Here is a 25,033-nt window from a genome sequence, read left to right on the forward strand (position 1 = left end):
TGATTATTTCCATCATTTGTCATTTTTGCCAATTTGCTAGAAATGAGGTAAAACTTCATAGTTGTTTGATTTGTGTTTTATTATTAGTGATTTAGAATATTCTTGACTCTAGAGGGCAATTATGATTATTAATAGCTACTAATTGGTTATTAATGGTTTGCAGTTTTGTTTGTAATTTTGATTCTTTTGAATCACATTTTTGCCAGATACCAATGTCTGGGGAAAGCTGTTGTGAAAAGGATGGGCTTTTTCAGCATTAAGTACTTTGGAATCATTGTAAAAGTACTACATTTTCCTAAATACAACCCTGCTCAATTCTAGAAATGCATTAAAAATAATAGAGTATGAAAAAACCATGGTGTAACTCTGTATGCTTCTAGGCATGTTGTAGGAGCTAGTTGGAAAGAAGGGTAGCTAAAATATGGGCATATTATTATATAGGAGTAGACTAAACATGGCCACTGGATTAGAAAAGATCAGTTTACATCTCAATCCTAAAGATGGGCAATGCCAAAGAATATTCAAGTTACCAGACAAATGTGTTCATTTCACACACTAGCAAGGTTATGCTTAAGATTCTGCAAGCTAGCTTCAGCAGTATGTGAACTGAGAATTAGCAGAAGAGCAGGCTGGTTTTCAAACAGATAGAGGAGCTAGAGACCAAACTGCCAACATTTGCTGGATTATGAAGAAAACAAGGGAGTTCCAGAAAATTTACTTCCACTTCATTGACTACAATAAAGCCTTTGACTGTGTGAATCATGACAAAATGTAGCAAGTTCTCAAAGAAATAGGAACACCAAATCATTTTACTTGTCTCCTGAGCAACCTCAATGTGGGCCAAGTAACAACAAATAGAAGAGAACGTGGAGTAACCGATTGGTTTAAGATTGAAAAAAAGAGTACGACAAAGCTGTATATTGTCACTTTATTTAACTTATATGCAGAGTACATTATATGAAATGTCGAACTAGACAACTCAAAAACCAGAATTAAGGCTCCTGGGAGAAATGTCAATTATCTCAGATATGCTGATAATACCCACTCTGGTGGCAGAAAGTAAAAAAGAATTAAGCCTCTTGTAAAGGAAGAGTGTAAAAGCTGGCTTTTAACATTAAGGGAAAAAAAAGATCTTGGCAACTTGTTCCATCAATTCCTGGCACATAGAGGGAGAAAAAATGGAAGCAGTGTCAGACTTTATATTCTTGGGCTCAAAGATCAAGACAGGTGATGATTATAGCCATGAAATTAAAAGATGCTTGCACCTTGGAAGAAAAACTATGGCAAAGCTGAACAGCATACTAAAAAGCAGAGACATCACCTTGCTGACAAACGTCCATAAAGTCAAAGCTGTAGTTTTTCTAGCACCAATGTATGTCTATGAGAGTAGTACTATAAGAAAGCTGAGCACCACAGAATCAATGTTTTCAAGTTGTGGTGCCAGAGAATACTTTCAAAAGTCCCTTGGAAAACAAAGGAGACTCAATCAGTCAATACTTAAAGAAATCAATTCAGACTATTCACAGGAAAGTAAAATACTGAAGCTGAAGCTTTGTCCACATAATGAGAAAACAGGGCTCATTGGAAAAGACCTTGATATAACCAAGAGAATGTTGTATATATAATAATAGCAATGATTTTTGAAGGATAACTGTGAATGACTATTCCATTCTGAATATTTTAAATATTCACATCAACTACAAAGCAACAATGAAGGAAGATGCTGTTTACCTCCAGAGAAAGAACTGATAAATAGAAGTGTGCATAATATGATTTTACATACATATGAATATGTTTAAAAGGTAGCCTTTTCTAGTGTAGTGTGGGGAAAGAAGGAGGAAGACAGTTCAGAACCTAAAATGTAACCCTCAAAAATTTAATTTAAAAATAAAGAAAGCTGTTTATGTCCTTTTTTAAAAAGGTCTTGATGCTGGGGAAAGATTTAAGGCAAAAGGAAAAGGGGATGACAGTAGATGAATTGGACAGTGTCATGGAAACAACGAATGTGAGCTTAGAGAGATAGTGGAAGATAGAGGCTGGTATGATTTAGTGACCATGGGGTCACAAAGAGTCAGATGACTCAACAACAACAGACTAAAGAACCAACTAAGACTTCATTCTGGAAAGATGAAGTCTAAGAGGATGTACTTCCCCAAATAAGATATCAGGCATTGGTTAAGTAATTGCCATGTTGCTTATACTGTTCTAAGTACAATGTACTATAAATACTGGGGATACAAATACAAACAAAAAGAAAGACAGGCCCTACCCTTGGGGAGTTTATATTCTAATGGGGGAAGATGGCACACAAAATGGAGCTGAAAAGTAGGGAGTTGGAAGAAGAAAACTTGAGTACATGGTGTCAAAATACAGAAAGTCAAAAGGTAGGCCAAGAGGAGAATGAAGGTTAGTTATAAATGCTGGTTCACTTAATCCCAAAGTGCTAAAAATATTTCTGAAGTATTATATTTTAGAATATAAATTGTATAAATAAATATAATAATAAATATAAATTGTATAAAAATATAAATTATAGAATATAAGTCTTAAAGCCTAGCATATTTTTATGACTCTAAAAAGGAGATAGAATATTATATCCAATGAACAGTAGGTTTGGGCACTTTAAAAAAAACTCAAGGCAAAATATAGGTTCAGGGAGAATTTAGCTAAATCCATGGTTGGTATGCCATCAGATATAATGGACTATATTTGGTACATTCCTGATATTTTAACTAAAACCTAAGGAATTATCATTCCTGTATTTCCTGTTGTCAAGGCTGGAGATCAATTTCAAGTTACTTTACTTTATATTATAGATGTGTTCCAGAAAAGTATGTGTAAATTAACTATGCCAGTAGAATTAGAGATGTAAGGAATCTTGTGTTTAATCTTGTCTTTTTACTCATTAATTATTTTGTCATTTAGTCATATACCTTGGGGTGATGGTCCAGAGTGCTTATAATTTATTGTGGTTTAAGGTAATTTTCCTCCTAACTAGAAAATTTATTCTTTAAGCCATATAAAAACTGTATTGGTGGATAATTTAAAAATAAACCATCAAAGGGCCTCATTTCCCAAATATATAAAGAACTGAGTCAACTTCATAAAAATAATGTCATTCCTCAGTTAATAAATGATCAACAGATATGAATAGGCAGTTTTCAGAAAGAAAAATCAAAGCTATCTATAGTTATTTGAAAATTGCTCTAAATCACTATTGATTAGAGAAATGCAAATGGAAACAACTCTGAGGTACCATCAGATTGGCCAACATGACAGAAAAGAGAAATGACAAATGGAGGGGATGTGGAAAATTTGGGACAGTAATATACTGTTGGAGTTGTGAACTGATCCAGCTATTCTGGAGAGAAATTTGGAACTATGCTCAAAGGGCTATAAAACTGCATGCCCTTTAACCAGCAAAGAGATCAAAGAAAAAGACCTAAATATACAAAATTATTTATAGCAGCTCTTTTTGTGGTGGCAAAGAATTGGAAATTGAAGAAATGCCCATCAATTGGAGAACAAGTTATGGTATATGATTGTAATGTAATACTCTTGTGCTTTAAAAAATAAGTAAGATGGTTTAAAAAAAAACTTGGGAAGACTTATATGAACTGATGTGAAGTGAGCAGAACCAGGAGAGCATTGTACGTAGTAACAACAGTATTGTACAATGATCACCTGTGAATGTCCTGGCTATTTTGATCAATACAATGATCTAAGATGCTTCTGAAGAATTTAGGATGAAAAATGCTATCCACCTACAGAGAAAAAACTGAAGTCTAATTGCAAATTGTAGCATACTTTTTTCACTTTATTTTTCTCACTGTTTTTGGGGGAGTAAGGGACAGCATGGCTAATATGGAAATATATTTTGAGTGATTTCACATGTGTCACATTTCTTGTCATCTCAATGGGTGGGGGAGGGGTAGGAAGGAGGAAGAGAGTTCAGAACTCAAAATGTTTAAAAAGTGAATGTTAAAAATAAATATTCTTTTAAAAATAACTACCAAGTACTTCCAAAGCTTATTAAAATATAATGGTGAACATAATTTAAGCTTTGTGGATATCTTGGGCATGCCATTTTGAACTTTGATTATTTTATTGTGTTATGAATACCTCCAAGGGCCTCTGAAGCCTAGAGGATTGTTTGTCCTTAGACTGACTAGCTCCATCACTTCCAACACAGCTCTAAGCAAATACGAGGTACTCAAAAAATACTTGTTTTTATTACTGGCTTCTTATAGTTGTCAAGGTTGGCATCAGAAGCCAAGAGTGCAACAGCCCAAAGGGAAGAGAGCATGGAGAAGAAATGAGGTGAGAAACCAGTCAGTTAATGAGCATTTATTAATTACCTACCAAATATCAGGTGCTGTGCTAAGATAATAGAGACAGAAGAGACAAAAAAAACCTTTTTCCTTACAGTAAAAGTAAAAGCAACAGTGTCATGGACATTAAAAAGATAATAAAGGACATAGGTGACTTAGAGAGAAGTAAGAATATACCTATTAGAACAGCACAATAGCTTAGTTAGGTTCAGGCTGGAAGTAAACATTCCTCTCTAGCTCACTGGCCTCTAAAGAGTATTTGTTGAACAAAATAAATGTTTAATAAATGCTTTTATTTATTAAGAGCTATAATATAATAAACTATAATATAATAATCAACTAAAAACAAAGCAGAGAAGATTTATATGAACTAATACAAAGTAAAATGAATAGAATCAGGAGAACAATTTATAGAATAACAATAGTACTGTAAAGATTTAGGAACTCTGATAAACACCTCTGGGAAAAAAAACCCAAGGTATGAGAAAGATAAATTTATTCTTTTAAAAATATTTTTAACTTCATTCTATTCAGTTGCCAAAGCCTATTGATTTACCTCTTCAATATTTCTCCCTTATGTCACCTCCTTATTCCAATTGCTGCTACCCTACTGAGGACCACTGCAATATCCTCCAGACCTCTACTATCTCCACTTTCTTATCCTCCATTCATACTTCTTGCAGATAATATTCCTTTTGTGCATCTCTCCTTATATCACTTTTGCACAAAGAACTTTTCATCGGTTCTTGATCTCCTACAGAATCAAGTTCCAGTTCCTCAGGCTACCACTGAGGGTCCTTATTCAAAATCTAGCACCGTTCTCTTTTTCTAGTGGCATCATACTTCCCATTGGCACCACCCACTCTGTACAACTCATCTACCCTCCCTGATATGGACCCAAAGTGGCAGAGAAAAGTCGAGAAGGTGAATTCTGTGTCTGTTCACTTTCCCATAAGTTTGGATGTTTTCCTTCCTCTCTGCCAATTCACAGCATGGGATGTTGATAGCTAGATATATTTGTATATGTAGGTATGTACAATGCATATATGTATATATAAATACATACACATATACATATGTATGTATGTATACACACATATATACTTATTTATTGTGGAAGTTTACTTTTTAAATTGCAATTAAATGCATATTTTAAACCTAAGTAGGCAGCCAATGTATTAAAGTAGCAAACTGCTGTATAAATGTTAACTAGACTTTAAGGATTAAGGAAAAAGTAACTCCAAATTAGCCTTTGTTAGAAAGGGGAACCATAATAATAGTAATAACTCAAGTTTATATAATGCTTTAAGATTTCATAGTGTAGTTTTTTTTGTTTTTCATTTTGAACTGGTTACAAACAAGGAATTATATAGGAAAGTAGTGAAAGAAATATATTCTGGGGATGTGGGAAGTGCAGGGAATAATTGATAAGCAGCTCTACTGTAATGCTCACAATATGAACAATATTCAAGGAAGGTTTTCAGCACATTGGGTAAACCTTGCTGAGGTAAGCTTTTGGGAAGACATAGACAAGAGATGCAAAGTATGGATGGATTGCACATTGTAGGGAATGCCCACACTTATGAAATCACCATTTTAGTGGTGTATTTATTGACAAAGTACTTTTTATATGACTTTACTCGACACTGACAACAACCTTGTGAGGTGGGTAGGGTGTAATTATTTTTGTTTTTGCTTTTTGGAGGGGGGGAAGGCAGGGCAGTTGGGGTTAAGTGACTTGCTCAAGGTCACACAGCTATTAAGTGTTAAGTGTCTGAGGCTGGATTTGAACTCAGGTCTTCCTGACTCCAGGGCTGGTGCTCTATTGATTGTGCCATCCAGCCACCCCTGGGTGTAATTATTAATAGCTCCATTTTATAGGTGAGGAAACTAGAGGTCTGAAAGGTTAAGTTACTTGCCTATCATGACATAGCTAGTAAGTGTCTGAAATAGGATTTGAACTCAGATCTCCTGGTTCCAAGTCTAGTCATGCTGCCCTAATGATATCAGATAAATAAAGCTTTAACCTTAACATATTATTGGCTATTAAATATTGTGTAAATATAGCAATGTTTGTGTATATGTACACATATATGTATCTACTGTGCAAATTTCACAGCTAGTGAAGAATTGACCTATTATTTTGACCAGAATTCACTAAATTGTAGTTACCAAGGTAAGCCAGGGATATCTCTTATTTTTCTAATAGTCCAATTTCTGGTGATATTGGTCATATATAACCTGCTTATGGTGATTCCATGCTTTTTCTAGGTAAAAATGCAGACAGTTTTTGTGACAGTTTTTTTCATTGATATTTTATAAATCTTATGTTGCTATATAAATTTGAGCTCTTATGAAACTCAGGTTTCATCTCTTCTAAATTATTAAAGTTTCTAGCTGTCTGGATAAGAGGGACATTATTGTGACTTCCCTTGATAGCTCTAGTAAATGTGGGGCAAAAACATGTATGTGTAAATAAGTTATATATTCTGTATTTCCTCCATTGAATTCAATTCAACAAAATCAGTGCCTTTGGGAAATTACACATTGCTTTTAATGAATCCAAACTTCTAATTGAAATGAAAGCTTGTCTTTTAAAAATATTTTTTTTTTCAGTAATGCTTTATGACTGTGAGTCTTTGAATACCACAACATAGGTAGAATTAAAATGGTGGCCCATCCAAAGGGTGATGGAGAAGCATCCAGTGAATGAATGTGCCACAGATACTGACAATGAGGAATTGTGTAGAGGAGACAATGTAAAAGATGCTACTAGTCCACAAAAGAAGATGGACTAATTATGTAGTGAGAATGAAGGAGCTGATGGGATGTTCCATTAGTAGCCAAGTAATGTCAAGGTATCAAGAAGAACTGGGAATAATAATATTTAAATTCTCTACCCCCGAGGGTTGTTGTGGGGAAAGCTCTTTGTAGACTTTGAAGAACTCTTCATATGTGAACTGTTACTGTCGTACAGTACTGCAGTTTCTACCATGTTTGTAAATATAACATCAAAAAATTTCCCATCACCATTTCTGTCTGCTCCTCATCATTAATGCTTTCCCCATTTATTGATTCATTCACTCTCAAGAACCACTTTCATCATTTCACATATCTTTTCAGGAAACTATTATCTACCTAATGGTCATCTATTGACTGCAAAATTGAAGCTGGAAGCCTTTGCCTGGCTTTCAGGGCTCTCCATGTACTGGTAATATCCTTCCTCTTCACTATCCCTGTCTCTCACTGCTCTTCAGTAAGGGTTATCTTATCTCCCTACACATCTAGCATGAATATAAGAAGTGTCAATAAATCTTTGTTGAAGGAAAAAAGGAGAGCAAGAGGAAGATTCCTAGCATGGTGGGTAAACCCCTTATAAGGGATTTATGGGAAGACAAGGACAGGATGAGTTGCAGATGATGAAAAGGCATGGACGTGCTGCATCCTGCTCCAATGAAAGAAGTACCCACAGTGATAAGAACACAGATCCATCCAAATAATGAAGTGTTTCTTCAGCATCTATTATGTGCTAGGTACTAGTGATAGAAATAACTGCAATAGGGGGCTCTTAATCTAATGGGAGCTGGGGATGAGGACACATAGACAAATAATTATAATGCAAAAGGAAATGAGATACCTCTCTTCATGGACTTATTCAGCAATTACTATGTGCCAGACACTGTTTTTAGTATTGGAGATATAAAAATGTAACAGTTTGTACCTTCATGAAGTTTATATTCTATCTGAGGAGACAACATGTGCAGAAATAAAGGTGCACACAAAAAAATACAAGGTAACTTTGGAGAGGTCAGGAAAGGCTTTATGTAGAAAGGGGCACTTGAACAGACTTCAAAGGAAATGAGGGATTCTAAGAGGTAGAATTGATGAATGAAAGAATATCAAATAGAGGTGACAGCCAGAGTATCATGAATAAGGAACAAAAAGAAGGCTCTTATAGACTGGTTCATAGAATACAGAAAGCTAAATAAATAATATATAACAGAGCTGAAAATGTCAATTGAGATATACAGTGGTTATAGTGCCAAGTAGTGGCATATATTGTCCAAGAGACAAGGGTGGTAGCCATGAGGGAGAGAAAAGGTCATGAAAGATATTGGGGAGGTAGAATAAACAGTATTTGGCAATTGATTGGATAGGTAAGGTGAGGGATTAGAGAGGAGTCAAAGATAACATGGAGACTGAGAAAATGGTGGTGTCCCTGACCAAAGTAGGGAAATTAGGAAAAAAGCCAAAAGATGATTTAGTTTTTTCTCTATTGAATGTAAAATACCTAAGGGATATCTCATTTGAAATATCCAAAAAGCAGTTGTAAATGTCATCACATGATATTCTGAAGAGAGTGTATATTTAGATCTATAGACTTGGGAATCATCTACATAGAGATAATTAAATCCATAGGAATTCATTAGGTTACTAGTGAGAGAGTTTAGAGAGAGTAGAAGGCAGCTCAGGGCATAGCCATGAGGCACATCTATAGTTAATAGACAGGGCATAGACGATGAGCCAGCTACGGAGAAAGAATAAGAAAGAAAGTTGGAACAGGTAGGAGGGCAGGCAGTATCCAAGAAGAAAGGATAATAAACACTGTCAAAGGCTGCTGAGAGGTCAAGAAAGATGGGGATCGAGAAAAGGCTTATCAGATTTGGCAATTAAGAGATCACTGGTAACTTTGGAGAGAGTAACTTCAGTTAAGTTCAGAGGCAGTTAGATTGTATAGTGAATGGAATGCTGGGCCTAGAGTCAGGAAGACCTAAGTTCAAATCCTGACTCAGCCACTTACTAGCTGTGTGATCCCAGGCAAGTCATTAACCTCCCTCAGCCTCAGTTTCCTCATCTATAAAATGGGGATAATAATAGCATTGACTCCTGGGGGGTTGTGAGGATAAAATGAGATAATATTTTAAAGTACTGGAAACCTCAAAGCACTATGTAGATACTAGTTACTATTGTTATAATCATCAACATCCTTATGGGATGAATTTGGAAGGCAGATTGCATAAGATCAAAGAGTTAGTGTGAAGAAAAGAAGTGAAGTCAGCCAGTATAGATTTGTTTTTTTCCTGAAAGGAGGGGTATAGAATTATAATCTTGAAAATATGGTACTGTCTATTTTTTTTTAGGATGGGAGATATAGGTATGTTTTTTATTTTGGCATCAAGGGAATGATCCAATACATAGAAGAAAATCAAGGAACAGAGGGGAATAATTTGAAGGATAATCTTCTGGAGAAGTTAGATTGAGTTATAATCGATAGTACATGAAGAGCTTTGGTGAAGAAAAGTGCCATCTCTTCATTAGAGAATGAGATAAAGGAGGAAAGAATAAGGTGAATTTCAGGAGGTTTTAAGAATTATGGTAGGAAGAAGAGGGAGCTCATGCCAAATGGTCTCTATTTTCCTGATAAAATTGTGGTATTGTCCTATGTGGTAAGGACCTTAACTTAGAGGTTGGAGGGTCAAGAATGGAGCCTCAGTGGGATAGATAATTAGGGAAGAGTAAAGGGATTATCTTGCTGTGTTGGGATTATATTAATAGGCATAGTTGGGATTAGACAGCATAAAATTGTAGTGGATCAAGAACACTCAGTTGCATGATTTCCTCTAGGTCTTTTCAGCAGCATGTGAGTAGAATGGAGATAATCTTGAGTTGATAAAAAGTAAAGATCCAGGTAATGTTCTATCATAATCTATATGAGAGAGCTATCACTTTCATCTTGGGAGTTAGGAATGGCTTCATGGAAAAGACATTTGAGTTGGGTTTTGAAGGGAGAGTCTTATGACAGACAAATATTGGGGTCAGGTGAGGCAGAGTATGTTGCAGGCATAGGTGACAACATAAGCAAAGGTATGGAGGAAGGAGGGGAAGAGGTGAAATTAAATAGTCCTGTTTGACTGAAATATGGATTATGTGAATAGTCCTAGGAGATAAAACCAAGCAGATAGGTTAGAGACATATGATAGAGGGCCTCAAATTCCAGACTCAGCAGTGTATATTCTTTTGAGGAAATCATTAGGCAGCCATTAGAGATGGCATCATATCATTGGCTCTGGAAGAATATTCAGGTTGGGATGTAAAAGCTGTATTAGAGATGGAATGCAGGCAGAAAGAGAAGCAAGGAAGTTATTTGAATGCTCTATGAGGAACTAAACTGGGATGGTTGCCATGGGAGTGAAAAGGATGGGCCAGATTTGAGAGATTTCAGAAGTAGGAATAATAGGATTTCAGTTTATTCATCTGTCAAATGGAGATAATACCTACCTCACTGGCCTGTTGAGAAGATAAAGACTGAGGGATATCAATGATGATTCCAAAATTATGAGCCTAGGATGCTGGGACGATAGCAATGCCAATGAACAGAAATAGAGTAGGGGAAGGAACAGGCTTAGAGGGGAAGATAATGTATTCAGTTTGACCCGCTGGGTTTGAGGTGTCAGTGATATATCCATATGGAAATATTCAAGATGAAACTGGAAACATAAGGCTAACAGATTAAAGCTCTCCTCTAATACCACCTCATGGCATATAGGTGACTGGTTTCTTGAAAGGGATTCCATCTAAGTAGAAATTCTCAAACCTGAATAGTCAGGGGAGATGGTATGGTATAGTGGGTAAAGGACTGGGCATGTAATCAGAAGAGCCAGACTAAGATCACAGTTATTAGCACTTTGTAGGTGTATGATAATGGACAAGTCATATTACCTTTATGTGTCAGTTTCCTTAATTGTAAAATAAGAAAAAAAAATTCACTATGTGCCTTAGAGGATTGTTGTGAAGAAAGTGTTCTGTAAACTTTACATTGCTCCAAAAATTTAAATTAGTGTTCTTGTTATTGTTACAGATACGGGCCAACACTGGACTCTCTATGTCTGTCATCCAAGCATCAGCCTTGCTAAGGCTCAGAGATATTTAGTAACAGAAGGCTGTTGACCAGGTAATGAATTTTTTTGGTAACAAGAGCTCATAAAGTGTTTACTAAAACATATAATGGTTGCAGTTTGCATTAATCAGTCAAATTGCAGAGCTATTAAAAGGTATTATTACAATATTACTATTTTGACAAATACACCATAGATGTTTGTTTTACAAGGTTGTTTTTTTTACATTTTTAATGGGAATCATTAATATATTATTAGAAAGGCAGTAGTTAATACAATCCTGGTCTTGGAGTCAGAAGATGAGTTCAGGTTCTACTCTGACACATATTATACTATGATTTTACTTTGTAACCTGGGGTAAGTCACTTAAACTCTCAGTGCCCTAGGTAACTCCCTAAAACACTAAACTAAAAATGATACTGGAGGAGGGAGTTTCCACACTGAGAGTTCCCTAAACTTGTGAAATTACAGATTTGGGCTCCTTCCCTACATATATTATTATACTGTATTATTACTATATCCTGTATTGACAAGTAAGATTGTAGTTTCAGCATGTACTCAGAGGCAATTGGTGGTGCATTGGATAGAGATCTGGCCCTAGAGTCAGGAAGAACTCATTTCAAATCTAGCCTTAGATACTTACAAGCTTTGTGACCCTGGGCAAGTCACTCAACTTCTGTTCCTTAATTTCCTCAAATAACAGGACCTACCTCAAAGGGTTGCTGTGAGAATCAAATGAGATAATAGTTATAAAAGCGCTTAGCATAGTGTCTGGTACATAGTAGACACCATATAAATGCTTATTCTTTTCCCCCTTCCCTTTCCCACTTATTCCTCACATAAAGAGTTCATATGGATTCTCTACATATTCATGTTCACTTGATATCATTCCTTTTAGAGATGTGTATTTTAAATGAACAAAGTAATAGGTTGTAATTATAATGGGAAGCCTTATAGTTTTACAGGATTCAGCACCATTTAGTGTTTATTTGATATTGGTTTTAGGGTCATTATATTCTCATCAGTATTTGACTTGTTTTAAAAGGGGGGGTAAGGGGTTATTACAAGATTGGAGTATTCTTAAAATGAGATATTTCAAAGTACACCTTTCATCAGCTACCTTCCCTACCTGAAAGCACCACAGGCGTCATGACAGCAGGCTGAAAAGCACTGTAGGTTATGGTCACTCTAGACATACTTTCTAACACCAGCATTCCATGGTCCATTTAGATCTTTAGACCTGGGACTTCATAGAATAGGAAAGTCCTGGTATTCAAGCTCTATGCACTGTTGAAGATTTGCAGTCTTAGAGAATTGCCTGGTCCCCTGACAGCTTAAATTACTTGCCCATGTTCACACCCCTACTATGTGTCACAATGAGCACTTGGATCCCAGTCTTGCCGATTCTAAGACTAAGCTATCTAAGTTCTCTCTGAACTATCCTCAGTGCGTACTATAGAGAGGGCAATCAAATAGTTAAATATGTTTTGATTGTCACATCTACCCCATGCATATTATTGACTTGAGATACTATAGGGAAGGGTTTTGCAAGCTACGGGACAAGCTCATGAGCTAAGAAGGACACATTGATATTTTGTTGTTGAGTTGTTTTTCAGTCATGTCCAACTCTTCATGACTGCATCTGGGCTTTTCTTGGCAAAGATACTGGAGTGGTTTGCCATTTCCTTCTAATGCTCGTTTTACAGATGAGGAGTACATTTTAATGGGAAAAAAAAATATTCTTAGCTCACTAGCTATACCAAAGCAGGTGGCAGGCCAGATTTAGCCCATGAGCCATAGATTGCTGGCCCCTGCTATAGGGGATAGAGAAATAATAAAAAATATGGCCCTAGTTTTCAAGTAGTTTGCAATTTAGTCAAGGAGAGAGAACTGACACTTTTTTTAACATTTGTATGATACTTTATAATTTTCCATGTTCAGTTGTTGCAGTCATGTCCAACTCTTGGGGTTTTCTTGGAAAAAATACTGGAATGGTTTGCCATTTCTTTCTCCAGATCATTTTGCAGATGAAGAAACTGAGGCAAACAGGATTAAGTGACTTGCCCAGGGTCACACAGCTAGTAAGTGTCTGACACTCAGGTCTTCTGACTTTAGGCTTAGGACTCTACCCATTGCACCACCTAGCTGCCCATAATATTCCATAAGAAGTACTAAATTATATGGTACAGATTTTAGTAGAATAGAAGTTCAGTAGGAAGGGGAGGTGAATGAAGACTGGAGAAATTAATAAAGGCTTTGTGGAAGAAGTGGAATTTGAGTTGGACTTTTGGGGAAATTTGGATCAGTAGAAGGAAGATTTAGTTAAATGGGATTCAACCTGTAAATATTTCCAGGCAGTTTGCTTTTGCTTAGCTGTAATACTTCAGAAAATATGTCCTCTTTTCGTTGTTTGGGTGAGTAGATGTTTCTGTTTTGTTCTTTAATTCCATCAATGTGAAAATGCTTTTGTGCCCAATTTTTGCATGCTCTGAATTACCAGCTTTAAACTTCTTATGAACATTTGCCTATTATAGCTTGTATCTCGTCCCCGTGAATTTATCTTGGCTGTCTTCCATTGCCATAATGCTTATACTAGGGGGTAAATGGCAAATAGCATTTACATTTTGCAGAGTGAGAAACTGATGTGTCAGATGAAGTCATGTTCCAAGTATAATATACAACATGTGGTAGATTTTTAGATTAGAATTATACTCTACATTGTTTATAGTGTGGTTCATATTTAAAAAACATACACATAGTAGATGGATTCCATTGCAGCCTGCAACACTTCTGAGTTAGCCTGAACCAGATTAAAATAGGAAATATTTAACAAAATAAATAAAAGTACAATAGAACATAGATGTTAATATGTCATTTTCTAACTAAGTATGCACCCTGTACCTGTTTCTATTTGAGTTTGATACCACTGGTGTAGATGAAGATTATATAGAGAGGGATGATTAAAATAAAATTATATAATTTCATATCACTCTCCCATCTAAAGAAAACTAGGAAATCAGAAAACTTAAGCAAAAATAACACGTGAGTTCAAATCCAGCCTCAGATACTTAACACTTACTAGCCGTGTGACCTTGGGCAAGTCACTTAACCCCAACTGCCCCCACAAAAAGCAAAAAATAAATAAATAACACAAATTTGAAGTAAATAATTTGAATAGTAAAACCCAGGACTTCAACTGTCTTGACACAAAGGAACAAAATACAGTCAAAAGTTAAGAGGAAGTAGAGATTGTAATACAGGAAGAAAAATGTCGTTGTGACTTGGTGGGAGAAAGCCCATGACTAAAATATGGCTCTGGATGAATATAACTTAAAAAAACAACAAAATTGATTTTTTTTTTAAAAAGGGGGATTTAAGTGAGGCAGGGCTGTGTAAAGTCACCAGCCTCACTTTCTCCTCCAGAGCCGTCTGGGTCTGGTGGCAAGATATAAATTAGAAGGACTGGAGATGGCCCCCATAATCACTGTTGTTGAGAGTTGGAGGGATCCTTTGTAACCATCTAGTCCAACCCATACACAAAAGGAATTCCCAGTATGACATACTCCAAACTCTGCCTGAAGACCTCCAAGGAAGGAAAACCTGCTACATCTCTAGGCAAACCATTCCGCTTTGGGACAGTTCTCATTATTAGAATGTTTTATCTGATATCAGGCCTAAATGAGCATTTTTGCCAATATTGCCTCTTCCTCCTACTTTTGCCATCTGGGGCAAATAAAACAAGTCCAGTCTCTCTTCCACATGCCAACTCTTCAACTATTTGAAGACACGTATTATGTCTCCCATGAATACTCTCTTCTCTAGGCCTTACAAATGTTCTTAAACTCTGGTACTCATAATTATTCCAGATGAAATCTGATAAGGTCAGTCAACAGTGGGACTCTTACTTCTCTATTCCTGGAAGCTGTAACCCTCTCAATGCAGTCCAAGTTCACATTAGCTTTTTTGACTTGAGTTTGCAGTCCAGTTAAACACCCTCCTTCCACCCAGATCTTTTTCAATACAGAAATGCACAGAGTGACCCTTGCATTGATGTGCACAGATTCTGTGATAGACATGTCAATGCACATAGAGAGAGAAGCACAGAAGGGAGACTACAGGAAATCCCTGATATCATCAGGGCATTTACAACTCCCCAACTGAGTTCCAAGACTGCGGCTTCATGAGAGCAATTTTAGGGAATTCTGGATGGTTCTAGGATTTGGCTAACCATGAACCAAAATAGCACTGGAAGTCAGCCCAAGCCTTGAGCATTCCCCAAGACTGTGACTTGTTACTTGAGTAGAACTTGAGAAAATACTCAGGCTCTGGGTTAGCATTCCTGGAAACAGAGCTTGATCCCAACAGATTCCCAATCCCAGTGGTGTCCCAGTTTGGCCCTATCCTATCAGGAGTAAGCATAGGCAAAGGAGAAACAAAATTTTTGTTTCTGAAAAATATCAGGGTGGCTAGGTGGCGAATGAATAGAGCACCGGCCCTGGAGTCAGGAGGACCTAAGTTCAAATCCAGTCTCAGACACTTAACACAAAAAGTAGCTGTGTGACCTTGGGCAAGTCACTTAACCCCAATTGCCCTCCAAAAATTGAAAAATAAAAAATAAAGATGATATGATAGTGTACTTAGAGATCCCTAGATAGTCAACTAAAAGTTAAATTCAGAAAAGTTACAGACTATAAGATAAATCCACATAAATAATTACATTCCTAAATATAATAAGGAAAACCTAATAAGAGTTAGAAAAAATCCTTTCTGAAAAAGTAATAAATAGTAATAAAAGATTTGGGACTCTATCTTCCAAGATTTACCTAGGGGACTATATGAATCTCACTATAAAACGCTTTGTAGAAATATAGACCTAAATAATTGGAGAAACATAATTGCTCATGGATAGGTTGAGCTAATATAGTAAAAATGAAAATGCTATACCTATGTTAGTTTAGTTATTCAATGCTGTCTCTATCAAACTCCCAAAAGAATATTTTTATAGAGCTAGAAAAATAATTAAAAAAAATTCATACGAAAGAATATTCATGTAAGCAAAGGTTCTATTCCTTCTTTGATCATCCTTTTTCTCCCAATATAAAATACATACACACACACACACCCCAGAAGACAAAACCACAACCTATTTGATGTCCTTAACATGCCTCACCATCCTCAATTCATTCAGAGCTTTAGCTCTTCTGTTAACTGGTCTTGTTTCCATCTTCTGTACATTTTTGTGCATCCACATTAACTTTTCAGAGAAATAGCACTTTTATTGCCCATTGTGTCTTAAAATTTCAGTCTTGAGCAGCTCCCAGCTTTCCAGCCTGTGTTAGGTGTGGCCAAGAATCTGTCAACCCTGTAATATTTGTAAAGCACTTGGCACAATGCCTGGCACATGGTAGGCACTTAATAAATGCTTCTTCTCCTTCCCTTCTGAGCCATAATCCAGAAATCCACGTCTTATTCTCAGATACCACCTTCTCAGCCAACTGTTCATCTCCCAAATTAATTGTTCTCTTCTGTATCCCTCATAATGGGAAACAAGTGAGGAAAATACAACTTCTGTCCTCATGGTCTTATTTTCTTACCCAAGACCATATAACCATTGGCAGTGGGTTTTAGGCCCCTTCTGAAAGTGTCGTTTGTGCCCGTATGAATCAACAGAAATCAATAGTTGTCATGTGTTTTGCTGAGTCTTTTAAGGTTCTCTGTTATGTCTTGGAGACATGCCCCAAGAAGACAATAGACCTTTCAACTATTTTTTTATTAGGTTTACAAATAGCAGCCTTAGTACACCTAGGTAGGGGATCAGTAACTACTCCTCCTCATTTCTTCTTCTATCTCTTCTTGGATGCTTTCTTACCTGATAGGTTTTATGAATCTTTGTGAGTTTATGAGGCTGGCTGTATTATCCTTGGGAGGATAAAAAAGTTTCTTCTCCTCAGAGCTTTCAGCTCTCTCATCTTTAAGTAGAGCCTCAGATCTGGCTTTTTTTTAAATCACCTAAATTCCCCCCTGGCGCATTACCTCACACCTGGAATATTACAATAGCCTTGTATTTGGTCTTATTTCCTTAAGTCTTTCCCCTTTCCAAAACATCTTCCATATAGCTGCTTACACAGTGTTCCTAAAGCACAGATCTATCTGACCATGTCATTCCCTTAATTCATAAATTCCAATGACTCCCTGTTACTTTTGTGATTAAATACAGATTTCGGTTTAGCATTTACAACCTAACTCCTACTTACCTTTCTCACCTTATAAAATATTACTTCCCTTTAGTCATAAGGCAACTAGGTGGCACAGTGGATAGAGTTCTGGGGCTGGAGTTAGGAAGATTTGAGTTCAAATCCACCCTCAGATCCTTACTAGCTGTGTGAGCTTGGGAAAGCCACAGTTATATTTGCCTCAGTTTCTTCATTTGTAAAATGAGCTGGAGAAGGCAATGGCAAACCACTCCAGTATCTTTGCCAAGAAAACCCCCAATGGAGTCATGAAGAGTCAGACACAACTGAAAGGACTGAATAACAATCATTCTGTAGTTCACTCAAGTTGGTTCTTTCTTGTCCTCATACATAATTTCCTCTCCTATTCCTCTCCCTTTGAGGCTGTCTTCCGTGCCTGGAAAGTACTCTTTCCTCACCTCTGCCTCTTAAAATCCCTAGTTTTCTTCAAAGCTTAGCTCTATTTACCACATGAGGGCTTTCTTGGTCTCCCTAGCTGTAGTAGTGTGTGCCACCAAAAACGACATTGCATTAATTTATATAGACTTATGTGTCTACATGTTGTGTCCCCTAAAAGAATGTAAGCTGCTTGAGCTCAGGAACTCTCCAGTTTTGAGATCTGATGAGCTTTTGAGTAGGTGGCGCTTTTCTGGATGGAAAGTTGTCAGCAATGAGGTTGCCATAGCAAGGAACAGTTTAATTGGACATTTTTGTATAAACGAGGGAGAGACGAAAACATGTAGTGAAAGGTTTTTTCTGAATCATAAATGTGAATGGGCAGAAAAAAAACCAACTTCCATGTTACATGTGTCAGGTAATGGGGTTAGAAAAAAAAATTAACTGTATGTTAAAGTGATAAGAACTTAGGAAACTTGGAGGTTTTCTACCACCATAATCACATACAGAAAGAGAACTATGATTTAGTTCAAGGTTAGGATGATTCTTTCTCTTTGTTTTTTAGCACTCTTCCTCATATTACCTGCAATTTCATTGGCCTTTCTGACTGTCATAACATCAGGCACATCTCTTCAGGGAACTATGTACATTGACAATAAAATATTAGAGTTAAAAGGTTAAGTTCTTTAGAAATAAATCATCAAATGATAGCATTGGCCTTTTGTGTATAAAAAAGGAGAGTGGCTTAGAGACATTGTTTGATTTTTTTTTTCCCTAGGGTCATACATTAGGTTAGTTGCAGGCCTACAAATAGAATCTGAATTCCATTAACTCCCCCACCCAGAGTTTTTTCCACTTTACTGCCATTTATTTAAATAGCAATATGGCATCAGTCTACAGAAAATACTGGAGTAAGGGGGAAACTGGAGAGAAGATAATCAGCTAATAGACTGTTGCAGCCAGTAACATGGTAATGGAAATAAGGATTTGTATTTGTCTGCTACTGTAGAAAGGGAGATGCGAATGCATACATATAATATACATATACACACACACATACAGCTAGGTGGCATGGTGTGGAGTGCCAGGCCTGGAATCAGAAACACTCATCTTCATGAGTTCAAATCTGACTTCAGATACTTACTAGCTGTTGGACCCTGGGCAAGTCCCTTAAACCTGTTTGCCTCGGTTTCATCATCTGTAAAATGATCTGGAAAAGAAAATGGCAAACCACTCCAATCTGCCAAGATAACCCTAAATGGGGTCATGAAGAATTGGACACAACTGAAAAACAACTGAACAACATATGTGCATATGTATATATGTATTATATGAATATTTAATAGCACTGAATGATTGGGTCTAAGAGATGTCATATGATAGTAAATCAGAGTTTATACATAGGTTTTTAACTTGGCTGACTGAGAAGGTATTAATACCATATACAGAATGGAAAATAGGAAGGAGAACTGGTTTGGGGAAGGGGAAAAGTTGAAATAAAGATGAAGTATGACTATCAAACCTGACTTCCACTAATAAATTCTGTTGATTCACATGGTGATAAATGATACTACTAGTAGGAACCTAGAAATCCCATTACTAGGGATTATCAAGTCTTGGACAAATAACAGATTTTAGAGCACAGAGTTGTCTTTCATCTTTGGATTTCAAGAGAGATACTAGTTTGGAAAGTACTCATGTGGTTTAGAAAATTTGGATTTCTAGACCATTGGTTAACATATAGGAATAATATATCATTGACCAAAGATGAGGTGCATCTAACAATAGCCAGCAAAAATATATATTTGTCTAGAAATTAGTGTATTTGTTCAAGAGATTTTAAACTGGAAACAGAGGTAGAAGGTGAAAACCAGTCATATACATGTGTATGTAGATGTATGTATCTCTATATACATGTAAACATATAGACATATGTCTATGCACACACGTACGTGTATATATATTTTATGCCACTTTTTGCTTAAGAATTACACATTGTTGATATTATGTCATACCTATTTACTACATGTATTGCAAATATTTCCATTATCCCTTGGATAATCTGCAATTTTTATTCTTTGGAAGTTGGAGTATTCCATAAATCCTTGGCTATACCTGAGCTATATAGTGTCCCAAAAATCTTATTGCAGTTTTAACCTATTAAAACTGAATACCATGACCAGAAAAATATTGTTATTAAAAAGATGGAGTTTTGGTTCAGGGAACAGCTTGGAACAGTTGAAAGCATTGGGCAGTTTCTTAAATACACTCTATTCTGCTCTCTTCCCCCAGTTATAAGTCCACCTTATTATTCTGCAGTGTTTGGCCAGCATGTGCATGCACACACACACTCACACACACACTCACTCACTCACTCTTTCACTCTGATGGACCAGCTCAATAGACATCCAATCATATAATATAGTCTGCACAACTGACGTTCTTCATACATTCAGATTTCCCAGTGTTTATTGTCAGGTCAAAGTCTTGAGTGGTTGTGGTTCTCTGTAGTGTTCTGTAACGTCAAACAAGAATATCTGGAGAACCTCACCAAATCCAAGGAATCCCTTTTTCATTGGGACTCTTTATCTGGTAACCTCCGTTGATGTTCAATTATTTGATATTTCTACATGTTATGAACTTTTTTTTAACTTTAAGTTTAGCTTAAATTTATCTCTTTGCAATTTCCACATATTACTATTAATTCTGCCCTTTGAGACCAAGCAAACCAATCCCTTTTTTTCTTCTAGACAACAGAGCTTTGATGTTTGAAAAAGGCCAATAGGTCTCTCACCCCCCTAAGTGTTTCCTTCTCTAGGCTAAATATACCCAGCCCTTTTAATCAATGATGCTTGAATATAGTAGAGGTATTCACCATAATGGTTCCCGTCACCTGGATCTGCCCCAGATTATCCCTCACTTTCCTAAAATATGGTATCCAGAATTCTGCACAGTACTCCAGATGTAGTCTGCCCAGAGAAGAATCATCACCTCCTCATCCAGGATACTGTGCTTTGGAGAGCATAATGATTTGATGCAAAGAAACCTATTAGAAGGATGTTGCAATAGTCCAGGTATCAGGTGACCGCTTTGTCGTTCCAATCATTTTGAGTTTTACACTTCGTCAAAACTTCCAGATTTCTTTCTAACAAACTACCGTCTCACCATGCCTCCCCACTCCTGCACTTAACCTGGATCTTTTAACCCTAATGTGTCTGTTTGTTTACATTGTCTCAGGACAGGGACAAAATGTTTTGGTCCTCTGTCACTTTAAGGGGAAACAGATATAGCCAAAGAGCACCGAGTCTAGCGTTTGAAAACGGTTGTGGTCTGCACAGTTTTGAATCTATGTGCAAGGTTGAAATCGGTGCTTTATTTTTAGTTTAAAACAATAATTTGGCTTGCACTTATACAATAATGCATATTTTAATGGAGAGGATATTGTTGTCAGAGATATTGCTACCCAAAGTAGCATTTAACAGATGGCATAAGCCACCGTGCCTTTTGTTTTGTTTGAATAGCTTGCAGGCAACCTGCAGCCTCGAGGCCACATGTGGTCCTCTAGGTCCTCAAGTGCAGCCCTTTGACTGAATCCAGACTTCACAGTCAAAGGGCCACACTTGAGGACCTAGAGGGTCACATGTGGCCTTGAGACTACAGGTTCCCCACCCCTGGCCCAGGGAGCTTTGCCTGTGGGGGTGTTGCTGATTTCTTGTCCCAAACTTCTCTGTTACATGGCATCTGACAGCTCCCAGTCAAAGGTGTTTTCAGTGTTGGTCTAATGAGGCAGGAGTAAGACTATTTCAATCATTTTATTGCTTATTTTGGGCTACATGAACATGCTTCAAATCCTGGGTCACAGAAAGCCAATAAATAGTAAAGGCACATAGCATCAACAAATTAGCTGGATCTTGTCCTATATAGGGCATAGCTCTGTTTCAGGAGCTCAGCCATCCTAATGGCATACTCCTTGTGTAGGAGAAATGTGCATGATTTATTTCTACTCTTGGAATAAACCATGTACAGACGGAGTCTGTAGGTGGGCCTATTCTCAACAAGGAAACTGATGTACTTTAATGCTACTTTTTCAGTATGTTTGTTCGTCTGTTTGGGTTGATAGGGGGAATAATTTAATTATCTTCCTTCTATGAATCAAAATTTCTCTGAATGGTGAACTGTTTTCAAAAATAATTAAATCAGTCAATCAATAAGCATTTAAGTGTTTACTGTGTGGCAGGTATTGTACCACATTCAGGGGATACATCCCCCCAAAAAGGTAAAAATATAGTCTCTTGATCTTATGGGACTCAGTTTAAATGGGCGAGATAACATGCAAGTATATGTACATGCAATCAGTCAGTTGGTCAAATAAGCTACTGTGTTCCAGGCACCTTGCTAAGCCCTAGGGTTACAAAAAGTGGCAAAAGACAGTCCCTGTCCTAAAGAGCTCACAAGACAAGAAGCAAACTTTTTACGAACAATCTTGCTATATATAGTATAAATTGGAAATAATTAACAGAGGGAAGGCACTAGAATTAAGAGGGATTGGGAAAGGCTTTCTGTAGAAGGTAGCATTTTAGTTAGGACTTGAAGGAAGTCAGGAGGTGGAGAGAACCAGGGATGGGGCATAGCCAGAGAAAATGCCCAGAGATGAAAAGATGGAAGTATCTTGTTAGTGGAACAGCCAGGAGGCCAGTCACTGGATCAAAGAGTACATGGTACAGAGTGAGATGTAAGAAAGTTAGAAATATGGGGAATGGGGGTAGGGCTGCATTATGAAGGGCTGTGAATGCCAAACAGTATACCAAACATTCAAGATATAAACAATATAAACAGCAGGTAATCTCAGAGAAAAGTTATTAGCCAGAGGGGAGGGGAGGGAGGACATGAGATTTGAGCTGTGTCTTGAAAGAGGCCAGGAGGTAGAAGTAGGGAGCAGACTACATTCTATACATGCAGTACAGTCAGTGAAAAAACACAGAGCTGAAGGATGCAGGGTCACGTGTGAGGAACAGTTATTAGGGATTGTAGATTACATGGAAGGGAGGAAAATGCAAAAGGACTAGAGAGGAAGACAGAGGCCATGTTATGAAGGGTGTTTAAAAAAAATCAAACAAAGCATTTGACATTTGATCTTGCTGGCAATGCGCCTTTGCAGTTTATTGATCAGATAAGTGATGTGGTCAGATCTGCTGAGTAGAGGATGGATTGTAGTAGGAAGAGAATTAAGGTGGGGAAACCAATTAGAAGAATATTGCAATAGTCGAGGAATGAGATGATAAGGGCCTGCCGGAGGGTAGCAACGGATGGAGTGGAGAGAAGTGGAACATACATGAGAGATGGGAAGGTAGAAATGACGACTCAACAATCGATTGGAAATGTGAGATCAAAGTGAGGATGACAGCCAGATTGTGAGCCTGGGTGAATGGGAGTATAGTGATATGTACAATAATATGAAATTTAGGAAAGAGAGGAAGGTTTGGAGAGAAAGATGTACTGAACATGATGTAAATCCAAGTAAAAATAATACTAGCCTGAGTTCTAGGCCTAGCTGTGTCATCAACGATTGGCAAGTCACTTAGCCTTGCTGGGCCTCAGTTTCCTCAGTCAAACCAGCAAATTGGACCTAGACAACAGGGAAGACATCTTTTGTTTATGAGATTCTATGATTCTATTTAAGGGCAGCTAGGTGGGGAAATGGAAGATTCACCTTTCTGAGTTTAATTCTGGGCTCAGACACTTCCTAGCTGTGTGACCCTGGACAAGTCACTTAACCTTCTTTGCCTTGGTTTCCTTATCTGTCAAACGAGCTGGAGAAGGAAATAGCAAAACCACTCCAGTGTCTTTGCCCAGAAAACCTCAAATGGGTCGCAAAGAGTCAAACACGACTGACATGACTGAACAATAGCAAAATGATCCTGTTTTCAAGAGGAAGAGGAATTCTTGAGGAGCTAAGAATTCCAGGTGCAATTATTTCAAGTAAAAATGTTTTCTCTTGCTCCTCATAAATTAACACTGAATACTTTTTTTTTTCTTTTTGTGGCACATCTCAAATTCTTACTGAAACGTATTAATAGTAAGTACCACTTTGCTTGACTAACTCTGGAGAGCATACATAAATAGCATCATTAAGGAACTGTATCTTGTTAATAAGTTTGTGTAAATAATAAATATGAGAAGTTACTGCATCCCATTCAGAGGGTTTTTGAAGATGATTTGCCCACCATTGTCACAGTTGCCACCCATTCTTTTTTTCCCTCTGTTCATGAATAGAGGGACTTCTTAGTTCTGCATGCAAACACATTCTATTTTCCTCTATTTCTCTTATAAGAGGAAAAAGGTTAGTGTAATCTTCTCTTCGTTAAAAGCAGCACACACAATGAATTTGGGTTTTTGGGTTGTTTTGCTTTCTGGAGGGGGAAAGGTAGGGCAATTGGGGTTAAGTGACTTGCCCAAGGTCACATGGCTAGTTTTGTGTTAAGTGTCTGAGGTTGGATTTGAACTCAGGTCCTCCTAACTCCAGGGCTAATGCTCTATTCACCACCTAGCCACCCCTACAACAATTATTGTTTATCATATAGGCTTTCTTGAAATGAAAATTTATTGTTACATAGTTTGAATCCTCTCTTATGTTCTGCTATGTACACGACATGTTTTTTTTCTAACTGCATTTAAGTTTCAATATTTAAGTTTATGATATGTTTTTATTTCTTTTCTCTATTCTGTATTTGTGTTCTGGTGTTTGAGTCTCAAATAAAATTTTGAAGAAAAAAAGCAGCACAGTGTCATATAGCATATGACTGGGGGTCTGGAGACCTCAGTTTGAACCCCATCTCCAACAGTATCAGCTCTCTGATATACAATTACTACTAGGGTCAAAGAGGGAGCCTCAGTTTTCCCTGTAAAATGAAAGTGCCACTTGGATTGCTTATTTCATAGTCTTATTGTAAAGAAAGTATTTTGTAAAATGCTATATGAAAGTGAGATAGTAATCTTATTGTAATTATTATTATTGGAGAAGCAGTGGAAGGTGAATGGCAGTGGCCTGTTCTATATCCTAGCTTGAAATCCACATGTAAAAGCCATCTTGTTTCAGATTACATGATAGAGAGTCTAAGAAGTGAATTGAAAGAAGAAGCAGTTAAGTGAAACTGAGGTTAAGTCTCTTCTCTGGCTAAGG

General features: G+C 37.1%; 1 protein-coding gene across 5 annotated transcripts in view; it reads left to right on the plus strand.

Annotated features, from left to right (window-relative positions):
- WASF1 (WASP family member 1) overlaps nt 1-25,033 on the plus strand; it is a 135,462-nt gene that overhangs the window by 61,497 nt on the left and 48,932 nt on the right. For all 5 annotated transcript variants that reach the window (XM_069077057.1, XM_069077055.1, XM_069077053.1 and 2 more), the window contains exon 2: nt 11,191-11,283. The gene's annotated coding sequence lies outside the window, so the exon portion shown is untranslated. The remainder of the gene's footprint in view (nt 1-11,190; nt 11,284-25,033) is intronic.

Source organism: Petaurus breviceps, unplaced genomic scaffold (genome assembly GCF_028583685.1).
Source record: "Petaurus breviceps papuanus isolate PSGF00001 unplaced genomic scaffold, PetGlider_PUasm1.0 90977, whole genome shotgun sequence".
In the NCBI taxonomy this organism is placed as follows: domain Eukaryota; kingdom Metazoa; phylum Chordata; class Mammalia; order Diprotodontia; family Petauridae; genus Petaurus; species Petaurus breviceps.